Below are 15,257 nucleotides of genomic sequence, written 5' to 3'. Positions count from 1 at the left end.
GCCTGCCAGAGGGTAAGAACAGTGGGGGTCACTCATGATCCTCTTTGCCCTGGCTGTGCTCCTCCTTGTGAAGATGTCCTGGGGGTTGGGGAGTGTTGTACCTCTCTTCGGCTGTGTACAGTGCTGTTTCTGTACCACTGGGTGATGTTTCCAGTTAGCACACTCTCCACCGCTCTGTAGTAAAAAAGTCTTCAGGATCTTCACTGAGACTTTGAATTTCCTCAGCTGTCTGAGGTGATAGAGGTGCTGCCTCGCCCTCTTCACCTGACTGTCTATGTGGGTTGCCCATGTTAAATCCTTTGAGATGGGCACCCTCAGGTACTTGAAGCTGCACACCCTGTCCACCAGCATCCCATCAATTCTCAGTGGGGTGTAATCCCTCTGCTGTCCTCTCCTGAAGTCTACAATCAGCTCCTTAGTTTTGCTGACGTTTAGGAGTTTTGCTGACGTGTAGGAGCAGGTTTCCAACCTCCCTTGTATATGCCTGCTCATCATTGTTGCTGATGCGTCCAATAACCACCGTGTCATCTGCAAATTTCACAATGATGTTGGAGCTGCGTGTGGCCACACAGTCGTGTGTACAGGGTGAAGAGCAGGGGGCTGAGAACACAGCCCTGTGGTGCTCCAGTGTTGAGGGTGCAGGGACTGGAAGTGTGTCTGCCCACTCTGACCACCTGGGATCTGTTCGTCAGGAAGTCCAGGATCCAAGCACACAGGGATGTGTTAAGTCCGAGGTCGATCAGCTTGGAATGGAGGTTGGTGGGGACTATGGTGTTGAAGGCTGAACAAAAATCAATGAACAGCAGTCTTACATAGTCCCCCTTCCTTCTGTCCAAATGGGTGAGGGTGGTTTGCAGTACCTGGGAGACAGGTACTGCAAACCAGGGATCCTGTGGATCTGTTCTGTCTGTAAGCAAACTGAAGTGGATCCAGAGACTCACGAAGGGAGGAGCAGATTTGCATCTTGATGAGTCTCTCGAAGTACTTCATCACTTCTGAGGTGAGTGCTACTGGGCGATAGTCATTAAGGCAAGCTGGAGGGCCATTCCTTGGTACGGGGACAACAATGTTTTTTCAGGCATGTGGGGACCGCAGACTGACTCAGGGAGAGGTTGAAGATGGTCGTAAACACTGGAGCCAACTGGTCAGCACAGGACTTCAGCACTCTGCCAGAAATACCATCTGCCTCCCCTTTTCAGCGTCCTCCTCACGTCGTGCTCTGACACAGTGAGCGGTTGCGAGTGTGCCGCTCCAGCCTCGGAGATCCTGCTGTCTGCATCAATTACCATGCCAACACTAGTACCGCTAACGAGCATCTCACAGCGTAGCCTCTGATTGGTCGTTCCAGCGCCAAACCTGCCTCGTCACCAGCTTTTCACGTACAATCGTCTGTTTGAATCTTGGCAAAAGGTAAAAGGCGGAATGGTCTGATTTACCCAGTGGGGGCAGGGAAATCGCCTTGTAGCCCTCATTGAAGCAAGTATAGTAATGATCCAGTGTATTGTTGCCCCTGGTGAAGCAAGTGACATGTTGGAAAAAGTTTGGCAGAACTTTCTTAAGGTTAGCCTTGTTAAAATCCCCAGCCACGATGAGGGCAGCATTAGGATTGTTTTGGTGCCGGCACAGCACGTCATGCAGGTCTGATAAAGCTGTGTCCGTGTCTGCTTGTGGTGGAACGTAAACAGATGTGGCAATGACTAAAGTAAATTCCAAGGGGAGGTGAAAAGGACGTCACAGGATGGTGAGGTGTTCCAGATGTGGCGAGCAGGAGTAGGAGAGAGTTTTAATGTGGATTACACCACCTATTGTTGGTCATAAAACAAAACCCTCCATCCTTTGACTTGCCAGATTCCTCTGCTCTATCCTTGCGAAACAAGGAGCACGAGTCCAATTGCATGATGGCTTAATCCGGCACAACTCAAATGAGCCATGTTTCCATCAGGCAGATGATGCTGCAGTCCCTCATGTCCCGTTGGTATTTTACCCGACCCCTCAGGTCATCCATCTTGTTATCCAGGGACTGGATGTTGGCAAGAAGGATGCTTGGCAGGGGTGGGCGGTGGGCCTGGGTCCTGAGCCTGTTACAAACACCACCACGTCTTCCGCAATGCCTTTTCTTTCTCCGGACACTGTTCTCGTCCTGTGTTGTGTTACGCAGGAGTCCGTCCAACAACCGTTGATCGTTGTTGTAACAGCTGAAAACTGTGTTTGTGACCAGTCTATTTACGTCCAAAAGTGTGGTCATAAGCTATCCTAGCTGTAAGAGCTGATGTAAAAGAGTTAACAAAAATAACATAAATAAAAAAAAAACAGCCCCAGCAGAGCAACCCAGACACAGCTGCGCCATCTTAAGCCAGTTCTGCATACCTGTGCTACTGCTGCTGCTGCTGCTGTGTGTGTGTGTGTGTGTGTGTGTGAGAGAGAGTGTGTGAGTGTGTGTGTGTGTGTGTGTGAGAGAGAGAGAGTGTGTGTGTGTGTGTGTGTGTGTGTGTTTCGGTGCGTGCGTTTGTGCAGTAGCCTAATGACAAATATTTCAGCATGACCTGTGATATTCACAGTCATGACAGTGTCACAGGTTTATGAATGAAGTCACGGCCATCCTTGGTGCAACACATTTATTTGTGTAGAATTCTGTAGAACTATAAAACAATATAGTCGGATCAGGACCTCTCTCCGTCGCATGCACACTGGAACTCATCACGTACTGACTACTACTTCTGCTCTACCTAATAACATTCTTTATCATACGCAAACTCTTATCATAATACTCTGACAAACTCTTTTAATCTTGGCCGAGACACTCTAACTTTGACTGAGCTGATAACACAGGCTGTAGTGCTAGCATATTAGCGAAATTAGCATGTATAGACCATATTAGCTTAGCCCAGCCTACTCGACATTATACTCAGCTAATACACAGTCTCAAACAATAGCTTGGTTTATCATGCTTTACATCGTTTGTTCTCACTATTATTGTCTTTACTATATCACTCTGAAAAGTTATCTTACACTCACAAAGTCACTTCTATCGGTAGCCACCATTTGAGACGCACATTCACAGCAACACACACACTCACTGAACCATGGTACCTTCGAAGTCTCTTAACATTACTATGAGAAAACATACTACTGTAGTCTATCACCAGGGTGTTAATTACCATCAGTTTACCTGTAGAAATATAAAACAATACAGTTGGATCAGGAGCTCTCTCCATCGCGTGCACACTGGAACTCATCACGGACTGACTACTACTTCTGCTCTACCTGCGTCAGCTACTGATACTCAGTCTAGTGTGAAGCTTAGAGCGCCCTCTGCTGATCAGGCTGACTTTAGCAGGAATAATAACACCCATACAAAGCACATTCACTCAGATTATCCTTGTGTCAAGTGGAAAGTTGTAACACATGTTCCTAGGAGTCTACAAGTTCCCTTGGAGCACCAAACCACAGGTGAGATGTTCGCAATCTGTCGTTTTCTCTTCAAATAGTACTGACAAGTACTATTGTTAGCGTTAGCTAACTAATGTTAGCACGTTTCAGTGAACCTCCTGCAAAACACTGAGTATAATGTATTTTATATGTGAACATTTAACCCTTCTCGGTTCTATTTAAAGAGACACTGGCAGATTGGAACAGACTCACCTGTAGTTTGGGAGCACCAGGTGGATTGTAGATGTCATTGCAGTCAGGCTGTATTCATGCTGAAGGTATAAGATTGGAAGGTGGATTCACAGTCAGATCTCACCGATATGCATTCTCTCTCTCATTTTCCCTTCCCCTCCACGTCAAAAAGGTGACTGAAACTGAAAACCCCTCACAATGAAGAATAATTAGTTACTGAAAAAATAAAGACATGGAGAAATCATTCTCACTGAAAAACACAAAAGAATGCAAAAGCTATTGAAATAAAAACGTATGTATTTTCTTTTATCTTTTTTTTTTTTTTTTTTTACAATACAAGTGTTTCAATGCCAATATTTTTAGTTAATTCATTAGTTCCTCTTTGTTAGTTCAGGTGTGTTGTGCTGTTCAGGATTATATGCTTCACAGAAATTGGTGGTGTTCCTTAAAATGTGTGGTTGAAGTACAGAGATCTGCTTATCAAACTATATCATTGACATCCTGAAATAGACCTGGAAGAGATGGGGATAATTCCGTAGCTTCTTATCGGCAGGAGAAACTTTACTCGCTTTTGTCTTGTTTTTATGTGGACAGATACCACTCTGCGTGATGAGAACAAGACATTTCGTCTCATTTTCTGCGAATTTTCAGGATTAATAGAAAAATATACGCATCAGACTCAGTGCAATTTAGGGCGCATTTTACCGCTTGCGTGTATTTAGTGAAAAAAAGGGTGTCAAGTTGATTCATTTGCACAGGTTTGGGGGGTGCAAAAGCAGCACAACCATTTCGTGAATAGGGCTCTATATGCGTGTGCGAGTGTGTGTTTGTGTGTAGGTGGGTGTTGTATTAAAGCGTGTTACTCGCTGTGCACAAATCATCCCAAGTCTCCTCTCCTGGGGACAAATATTTGAGCTTTGCCCTTTGCAAGCACACCTCCCACTCATAGCAGAGCAGCACATTCTCACTTTCTATGCAAAGTAATAAAAAAAAGTCATTTAACAGGACATGAAACAGACGCTTCATCTCATCACGACTTCTCTGCTGCCTGTGAAGTAGAAGGCTGATAAGGGGACGTGCAGAGGATTCTGTTTGGGATTTAGGCCACTCTCTTCACTATCTGGAGGAAGGTTTAAGAAACATACTCATTAGCATGCTAAGCTGGGAGTCCATCTGTGGTCGCTATACTTCAATAATCCAATCTAAAAAGGTAGGAAAAAAACCCTTCCAGCTCATTCTATTTCTTTCCCAACACTTCACTCCTTTGCAATGGTCACTATGTGACCTTTTCCTTTCATTACATTTCACAAGTAGCATGTAATATGGGTGACCCGCTGGAGCATGCATCCTTCACCTTTTGCAAAGATAAGTGAAAGTGAGATTAAAATGCCTCACTTCATAAATCACTTAGTCTTTAAAGCCTTTATTGAATATGTATTGCTCTAATATTGGTGTCATGCTGTCAATCAAAGAAAAGTGAATATTTCATCCCCATTTAAAGTGTAAAATAAAAGTTCAATTAAATGCAGAGCCCATTAGACTGGCCAAGTGTGGCGACAAGTTTTGACAAATAAACTCCACTCTCGTTTAGAGCTGTGTCTATAGTCAATGTTTATCTGGTTGCCAACACTGTAAACATTTTTGTGTGTGTGTGTGTGTGTTTTTCACTGTCAATCAAAACACTACAAGTCACATTTGATGATTGACATGGCAGCACAAAGAAAAAGGAACCCTCTAAAAAAATCTGCTGAGGAGAACCGGAGAGGCAGCAGTAAGATATAATTCAATTCGTCCAAGAAGAGTTAAAGATTGGCAAAAAGTAAAAGCTGATTATCTTATTGATGAGCAAGATGACACAAAGGCCAGACTGAACCGTGTCTGGAGGGGTAAAGAGGCTGGAGTTCGGAATATGGTAAACAGACTTGAGCCCATACATACATACAGTTACTTTCCAGTTGAGTGACCATCTTGTGTTTATTATATATTTTTCCACAAGTGTTTGATAACTGCATTTAAGGAATTTGTGTGTGCACAATTAATTTTATTTTTTTAATAATAATTATTATAATTTTTTATAATTTTATAATTATATTTATATCCATCTCTACAGATCAAATGCAGTACCAAGAAGGATAGTAGCATTTAAAGTGCTGTACTTTGAGCAAGTGAACTTCAGACATCAAATACTGGAGAAAGAGAACGTTAATCCGCTATAATGCTCAAATGCTAATGACTATAATTTAGTGCTAATTGTTTTCTAATGTCATCATATGTATTCTATTAAGCAACTATAAGCTATGTCATATATGGGCATTTTATTCTATAATGTATAAAATGTTGTAGAACACATTTCATGTGTCTCCTTACTTTAAAAGTAGTATTGTCATCAGAATGAGTTGCATCTTTCACTGGAAACCACATCCACCTATGACTAGTCTATGGTTTCCACTTCCTGCTGTCTTGACATAATATCAATCAAAATGCAGCTGCGTTAACATGATATGTCTGAATAAGTGAGAAACTAATCTTGTATCTATTTTCTCCATGTAAAATGTAGCTCAGTCAAAGCAGCTCAGCTGTGACTACCGTCACAAGGGCTTTGCATCTCATTAGTGGCCAAAAACACAAGTCGGTCTTAGAGGATAATTAAGAAAGGAGATTCTCGCAGTCACTTGGCCTGCACATCATTTTAAAAGACAGATGCCAACTAGCTTTCCTTCATCCCTTCTGCTGCCCTTAAAAGACTTCAAAACTTTGGTGGAACAAATGACAGAACTTATCTGTAGCCAGCTCTGATTTATACTTTGCCAACTATCTTTTCTTTCAAATTATGTGTCCTTTCTTTTCTCCCTGCATGAAACTACACGACAAACTCCTAGATCCTTTTGCAGAAGCAATTAGCAGCATTGCTGTCTGTAACTGCCCTCAGTATCTCAACTGATGACACAACCATCGTCTGATGACACATCCCTTGTGGAGTGTGTGTCTGAGGGGAATGAACTGAAGTACAGGCAGGTCATCACGGACTGGTTTAATCACCTTCATCTCAATGCCAGCATGACGAAAGAGATGGTAGCTGTGTCTGGGAAGACAATCCCGACTGCACCTGTGAACATTCAGAAATTTGGACATTAGAGGTTAGAGACGTCCAAATACCATAGTGTTCACCTCACCAATAAATTAGACTGATCACACAACAGAGACTTCCTGTATAAGAGCCAAATGGCCTGCACTGGCTGACTGATGTCCTTTGAAGTGTGCAGGACTCTGTTAAGAACATTTTATGACACTGTGGTGGAGTCTGCATTTCTTTGCAGTAATCTGCTGGGGGGGAGGGAGCACAGATGAAAATGTTAGACAGACGGGTCAGGAGGAGCAGTTCTGTCCTGGATTGTCCTCTGGACTCTGTAGAGGAGCTGGGTGAGTGGAGGATGTTAGCCAAGATGACATCCATCGTGGACAATCTCTCTCACCCCCTGCATGACACTGTGGGGGCTCTGAGCAGCTCCTTCAGCAGAAGAAGACTGCTCACCCCTTCTGTGGTCAGACTTTATAGCACAAGCATGACCTGACCACAATGTGAGCTCAGGCTTTTCTGTCCACTTTCCCCTGAATCACAAGAATATATTTGTATACAGTATATTCAGGACCTCCTTCCAGTTCCCCTTGCCAAAAAAGTAAGCAGCATTATGTTAAACAGTGAAAACATGGAGAACTGTACAGCATTTTACATAGATTTTAAAAACCTAAGTTTTGGTTGGGATAACAATAAATAAATGTATATTTACAAACAGACTAGGGGGTCTCAAAGGTGACAAACAGAAGCCTTGTAATTTTTAAAGGGCTAATCCTTTCCTCTTTGACTTCCTGTAACTGTTGGTTCATCAGGTTGAATCCTGATCATCCCCAGATAAAGTTCAGTCTAATGTTTTTTTTAAATTCAGGTTTATGAATACTTTTTGATTTAACTATACTAATTACGTCTTCTTGTTGTGGCACTATAACCAGTGTGACTTGTGATTTGGACATGTTACATGGCAATGTTAAAGGTGCTTTCTTTTCTTCAAGAGACAAAGATATCAATCCATTTCTTTGTTCTCAGTGGGATGTGGTAAGCTTTGCCTATAAAGACTTCAATCAGAAATATGTGCATGCCCCTTAAGGACAGTTTTGCAAGCTAAAATAAACTCCTAATCAAAAACATGTTCTGTGTGTTCATCGCTGCTTTACTGTTCTGAAACTAAAGCGTGGGTTGCTACGTATAGGTGCATCTGATGAACTTGTGTGTGAACTTGAAACTCTAGCAAACGCCTGGACTTCAGGAAGCTGCACAATCAATGAAACAGTCTTTAACAAGATTACATCTTAGCACAAACACCAACAACAAAAAAAGAGACATTCAGTTCACAAACAGCATTTCAGATCCTCTATTTATCATCACACTCATACCTTTCTTATGTAAACTAATTTCACACTCGGTTACACAAATACCTTCAGAGCAACAGTGAATAAGTACACAATCATTCTCAGAAACAAAAACTGTTTGACAAGTTATGTTTCCATGAGTTATTCACAGATTCACTTCACTCTATGCAGAAGTGGCCCCATGATATTTTGCAATTCTTACTCACAGTAATATTTATGGACACAATAGACAGAGGCTCATGTATAAATGTGAAATACAAACTGTTGTAGAAAGTCATTGAAATGAAGGATTGAATTGACTGAGCTTTTTGTAATAGAAATGAGCAGGTTAAGCATTAAGAAATCAAATGTACATGTTCCTCATTTTTTTTTCATTCTGCATTTTGTAAAAATGCAACGAACCGAAGGGACTGAGTAGTGACTGACTGTAGTATTTCTGCATGGAGGCATCAGCCTTTTGCAGCTGCTGTTGCTGAATATGATTGACTTGTTCCTCCACAAAGTCATTATTCATAAAGAGGATCATCATTATCCTATTACAGACTTTGTCATCTGGTGGAGAATATATGTGGAATAATAGACACCCCTGTTTACAGGCTCCTCTTTTCTCCTGCCTGCAAACTCTGTATTGTAATGACCAGTGAATGTAAGGAAAGCAGAGGTGTTCACTTGTAATGAGGCTTATTGCAGAGAAAGAGAGATTGAGATGGGTTGATGATTCTGGAGGTTTGCGGAGGGAAGCGGAAAATGGTGGATGAGAGCAGAGTAGGCGTGTGCGTGTGGCTGATGGAGAGGCTTTGAATGCAGAGAGCAGGTTGAGGCAGGTGGATGAGCAGAAGGGGAGGTGGGTGAGTGGTGATCCTGAAGCGAAAGAAAAACAGGACAAGAACAAAACTTCTTTGCACACGCCCATTCACATTGGATCTGTTTCTGGAACGTCAGCGAAGCGCACTCATGATCAGCTGGATACATCACAGGAGAACTCAAAGATCACGCAGGATTGAAGAGAAAAGCGTGCAGATAACATCTCTCTTTTTCTGAGGATGATTTGACTTTCATTTGACAAAGTGATGAAAAATATAATCGCTAGGTGGTATATTGTGTTTTATTTTGAAATTGACCAGATGCTCTGTGCATTTACTTGTCTGACTTCTTGTCCAAGTGCTTGACGTGTCTGCAGCGTACTCTGTTGAAAATAGTCCTGTAGCATAATTGAAATAGAGCAGAGCAGAGCGACGTGGCGCAGGTGGCAAGCTCCAGAAAAAGGACCACAGCACCCCCTCTGTGAACACAATGATTGACTAGAGTGACGGCTAACTACGGCGTAGGGCGCAGAGCTAACATGCCACGGCGCATGATTATGTGTGAATGTGCCTTTCAAATTCATCAAAATCTTAACAAAAAGCCTGAGACGTGGTCTATCACAGTAGCTGACACGACAACCTGGCTCTGAGAGGACAGAGAGCTGGAGTAAGGGTAGGGTTTAAGAGTTGATGGACAGCAGGTCTGAGCAGGTGATAGAATGAGCAATGATCAGGGGGGAGCCACAGAGTCTTGCTGGGAAAACGATGCTCACACTAAAGAAGCCAACAGGAGCTCTTGAGAAGGCCAGAGCCATGACATGAATGTTAGTTTAAACACCAGTCTGGGATGAACGCTGTTAGCGGAGATCAGAGACTAGCCTGGCTTAGACAGGCAAGTTTATATGTTGCTTTGTCAAGCCTGTCTCAAGAGTACAGGGCTTTTCAAATCCTTCCCAATTGGGTAGCATTATACTACAAAGGTATGAAAATCATGGCACATCACATACTAAAGTATTTTACATTAATTTATTCCAATTTACACCACTGATGCAGCAGCTTCAGAAACTTGGGGCATCTTGCTTAGGCCACATTGCCATGTGCATGCAGTAGGTGGGGATCAAATCCCGACCCCCAAGTATAGAGACAACCAACCTACCACTGAGCTTTCATGAAAGGCGACATTTTAATGCAGCTATGAGGAATATAAAAAGTCATTATTGCAACATTTTTAATAAGTTAAATCAAGTATTCAGCGATTATTACCTTGTTATCTATGGTAGGAAACAATTTACCACTGTCTTTAAAATTGTACTGTTCCTTCTCACAGCTTTCATATGGAAGGAAGTAGAAAAAAGAAATAGCTGATTAAGTGAAACATAACGTTAAGGAAGGAGACAGACTGAATTGTGAGTCACAGAGCAGTGATTTTCCAAGAACAGGAGCACAATCTGGATGGGAATTGGATGGGTGCCCCCATCATCTGCTCTGACTGACAGACGGCCTGCTGGCTCCAGTACTCTCCTCAGGATATGATTTAACTTTTTTTTTTTTTTTTAGCTTTTGAAGGATTTGTTTGGATATGGTGCCACAGTCTCCGAGGCAGTGCAGCCTCATAATCTGTTTTGCATAGCATACAGCAGAAGATGACAGGAGGGATGGAAAGTGAGGGCAATTTAAGGACAGCTTTGCATTTCTTTTTCATGAAAAACTTATAAAGACCAAGGGCCTTTATTGGAATCAGTGAGCCAGAGATAAAAATAACACTGTAATGTTACGTTACAAGATAACCAATTAGTTATTGTGGTAACAAGACAATCGTGTCTATATAAAGATCAGAAGTTTGAAAGCAACAGTTTGATCTGGTTGCCTTATAAAGGTTCTACAAGCAGAATCACTTTAAAGGTCAGATTAACCAGATAAAATCTAAAATGATGTAGATCTTCAAACCAGTTGCTGCAAGAAAAGGTGTCGAAGTACATTATACATGACTAGACATCTTGCTTTCTTCTCGGTTGTCTCTGTTTGAAGTTAGGGTCTCAAGGCCAACATTATGCGCAAACAATATTTCTAAAATCACACAAAGATTTTTCACGACAAGTTCTTATTTTTCTCTTCTTATTTTTTAAGTGTTAAATAAGTTTAAATCAGAGCTTTATGTTGGCTAATTGAATTCCTCCTAATTTAACAACCCCAGGGTAGACTCCCCTGCAGTTGTTAGAGGACTGGAAGAAGTAGTGAAATTGATCACACTAGATCCGTGATCTGTTCAGATCTCACAAAGTGATCCCACTTCTTTAATCAATCTTTATCTGTATAGAATCAATTCACAACAAGTGTAAGACACTTTACAAAAAGCAGGTTAAGGACCACTCCTACTTGAGGTGGCTGTGGCTCAGTGGGTAGTGTTGTTGTCTCCCAATCAGAAGGTTCAGATCAGTTTAATCCCCAGCTCCTGAGAGCAACATGTCTGATGTGTCTTTGGGCAAGGCACTTAGCCCCAGCTCCAACTAGCTCAGGAGTGCCTGCTGGGGCTGCTTCCTCACTCTAAGTGTAAACACCTAATTTTCCTTTGGGGATCAATAAAGTAAATCGTCTTCTTCACTCTCTTTATCTGTTAACATAAAAAAAAGAGCAGATTAAAATACCATGCTCATCGTTATGTTTACAAAAAGCAGGTAAAAGACCTTACTTATTGCTATATTACAAGAGCTGAGCTTAATCCGTCATAATGTGGCAAGAAAAAAACTTCCCTTTAACTTAACAGGCAGATATCTTCAACAGACCAGGGCTCATGACAGAATAGGCATCTGCTAAACTGCGCTGGGCTTAAAAAATGGGATAGGGAAGGTGGGACAAGATGAACCCAGTCTCACAGTTTGTAGACATGTCATGCAATGCATACGCCAAATTGCAATTTTGTGTGCGTATGATACACTTTCGTCAGGAGGAGTCAAGGGATTACCCATAGACAACTATTCTAACTTCTCCCAATCCCTTTTCCTTACAATAACCAGTCCTGTTTCCTAACCTTAACCAGTCGGTATGTGTTGCGAGGCGTATTATATGCACGCAAAATTACATCGTGGTATTATTGTTGTGTCATTTGTTATTGTCGTGTTATTTGTACGCAGATTGACGAGACCGGGTTGGACAAGATGCAGAAAGAATAGGATGGGGGGGTGGGGGGATTGATCGTTTCCTCACCAACAGTCCCGAGGAACCTAAGAGAGCTCAGGAGCTCCCAGAAAAAGGAGAGGTGAGTAACTGAAATTTAAAGAGCATATTGCAGGTTAAAAAAAGTGTAAATTAACACTTCATGTTGTCTGATAAGGGCTGTAGAATAAGTACATCAATTTTCTGTATGTTCTTCAACACATAAGTGCTCTAATTTAGAGGAGAAAGTGGCTGTTTTTAGCGTAGCTGTTTAGAACTCGCTTTTTTTTCAACAACGCGTCATATGACGTAACATAAGGGAGTCGTGTTCTGTTACTCTGCTTTGATCGGCTTTATGCGTAAGTGTATGAATGAATGAATGAAGCCTTTATTGCCCCTGGGGGAACTTGTCTTGCACCGAGAGCATAAAACACTTTACAAACAAACATTTAGAAGGCAGCACAAAAGAATTAAAGCACAAAAAACACGCTAAAACATGATTAAAGAGGTGTAATGATACGTGGTAGTGAGTGAGAACAGATGCCTCCCTGCAGCACACACTCTTCACTGCAATAGTTTGTAATTTGCGCGGCGCACATTCGGGTGCATAGTGTAAGTGGCTTGATTATTCGTAGTGTGTTTTGGTGAATTATTACCACAACCTCAGAAACGATCGAACAGACACGTTGAATATTTCGGCATCAGGCGCAAAAGCGTTTCCTTATTAATGATTTAAATCTCTGTGTGTAAAACTTAAAATATTATATACGCAGACAAGCATTTAATGATTTGATCTGCTGGAATCCTCTGTTATATTCTCTAGTTTGCGTGTAATAGACACCGGACAGTCTGTATTAATATATGTAGTCAAACGATTTATTATAAATCCAACTCTGTTGCAAGAGAGCGTGTGTGCGCAGTGGGGAAAGACGGAACGCGCAGTTTGGAAACAAACCGAAACACAAGCTTTACGTCTGTCGGTCCTCTATCCCATTAAAATTTTAAACTTTTTGTAGTAGCCTAAGTAGCAAAAGCACACATTAAACTGTGGAGTGTGTGCGCTGTTGCGCATGTTTGTGTGGATTACGTTCAGTGGATGTGCGCTGTAAACTCACATCAGAAGCATCCTGCACCATACACTGTATTTTCTATAACAACGTGAGCACTGGGCTGCATCAGGAATAAAAAATAAAGATATAGTGCTGCATTTGCACAGGCTGTGTAATCGGGTTTTATGTCACTCTCTCTCTCACGCACAGCGCGGCACCGTAATACGTTGTACAGATTTGCCGTTTTTACAAGAAACTCCCATACAATGTAAAGGTGAACGATCGGCACTTGCACCTTCTACAAATTGTTTTTTAATTGATTGAATGTGATTACAAACTTTACGTATGCTGATGTGAACACAGCACTAGCCCATATATCGCGAGCTGACACCTGTCACTCAGCAGGACGCTCCGGGTCTCTCCTCACACCACAGCTTCACTTCTCTCCTGAGGCCGTTATTCCTCTAATCCTGCCTGTTTCAGTCCCTCTATCACATCTAACAGGTTCATAATAATAAGCCAGCGGACCATTATATGTAAAGGAATACATATTTTCTTCCTCTTTATTGACAGGAGTGACACTCGGATACATGATTTTCAACGTTAAACAGATGGGGATCCAGCGGGACTCCCTTATGTTACGTCACAGCCGAATGCGGAAGTAAAGAGCAAAGACGTGCGAACACGTACTAAAACATCTCCAGGAGACCCTGTGGGTTATTAATTTCAGAATTTCTTTAAAAACAGTATTGTTAACGTATTTTCCTATGATTAGTTAAGTTTTGTCTTTAACCTGCATATGCTCTTTAAAGATAGTGACATGCAGTAATATGATATATAAGCAGAGAGATAGATAAGAGTTCAAGGTGACAAGGACCTCTGTATCAGAGATAGTAGCAGGTTTACACCTGCCCTGACACTTCACGCAGACTGCAAAGAACTAGTAACGACTAAGGCCAACTGTGGCGCTGCGTCATGTCGCCTAATAATGCCTTTCGTCTTGGCCAAAAAGTTGCCCCCACGCATGTTCTATGTATGTGAGAGAGGAAATAACTCTGTGCCAGCAGGTGGTGGCAGTCTGTTGTAATGTTACATGAGGACCATTTTAACACCGCTTTTGGCACACCACTTGTAACATAGGTACCTCTAATTGAAAATAATGTCCTCACCTGCTCCTGCTAAGCCAAACATTATGGAAGCTAGCGCTATAGATTTGTCTGAGCTAGTGCCGGAAGTTACCCGAAATATAAGTGAGGTCGTGGAGCAGAAACTGTCCAAGTTTACCGAAACCTTAGAAAAAATTGCCAGCAACCTGGATGGCCAGTCAAAACGGATTACTGAAGCAGAACAGCGGGTCTCCGGCGTGGAGGATCAGGTCACCTCTTTTGAACTCCACCTTGCTAAAGTGGAGAGCAAGTAGGCAGCAATGACCGAGCAGATGGATGACACGGAGAACCGAAAAAGATGCGACAACATAAGCATCCTTAGTCTTAAGGAAGGTGCAGAGGGTTAACATCCCCTCCAGTTCTTTGAAACTTGGCTGCCAAAGCTGCTTGGTTTACCAAAGGACGTATCAAGTTGGATCGAGCTCACCGAAAAGCCGGGCCAAGAAGTAATGGCCTGCGTCTGGTGATCAGAAAGCTTCACAACTCCCGGGACAAGCCGCGGATCCTGTCAGCCGCGAGACGGATGGATAACCTGGAACATGGGGTGTCCCGCATTTTCATCCTCCAGGACCTGTCAGATGCAGTTGCAAAGCACCAGGTCCTGATGGCAGGGGCGGATCTAGAAAAATGTTTATGGGGTGGCAAGAGGGGGCATGACATTTTAGGGGTGGCAACATATGGCAGACATATACTTCATGTTATCACCGTTAGTTTGACAAGAAATACTACGTACACTACAAAAGGGCAAGGGTTGCTATTTACAAACTCATACAGCCAAATCTTACACAATTAATCTCTTGCATTTGAGGTTTCATGTGAAACAGTTACATTGTGATCTCACTTAATAGGAGATAGAAGTATGAGAATACTAGGTAGGGCATTATCAGAGGAAAGGCAGTAAGGTAAGACACAAGTGATGAGTGGCAGATGTGTTCGAGGGGAAGCAAACAGTTTTTGACTGTCAGAGTGGCAGCATTGCAGGCAGAATTCATAGAAGAAAAAACTATCCAAAGAAAAACATACCCATGAAGATCTATGGA

Source organism: Symphodus melops (assembly GCF_947650265.1).
Source record: "Symphodus melops genome assembly, chromosome: 8".
Classification (NCBI taxonomy): Eukaryota; Metazoa; Chordata; class Actinopteri; order Labriformes; family Labridae; genus Symphodus; species Symphodus melops.
Note: the sequence above shows the minus strand (reverse complement) of the source record.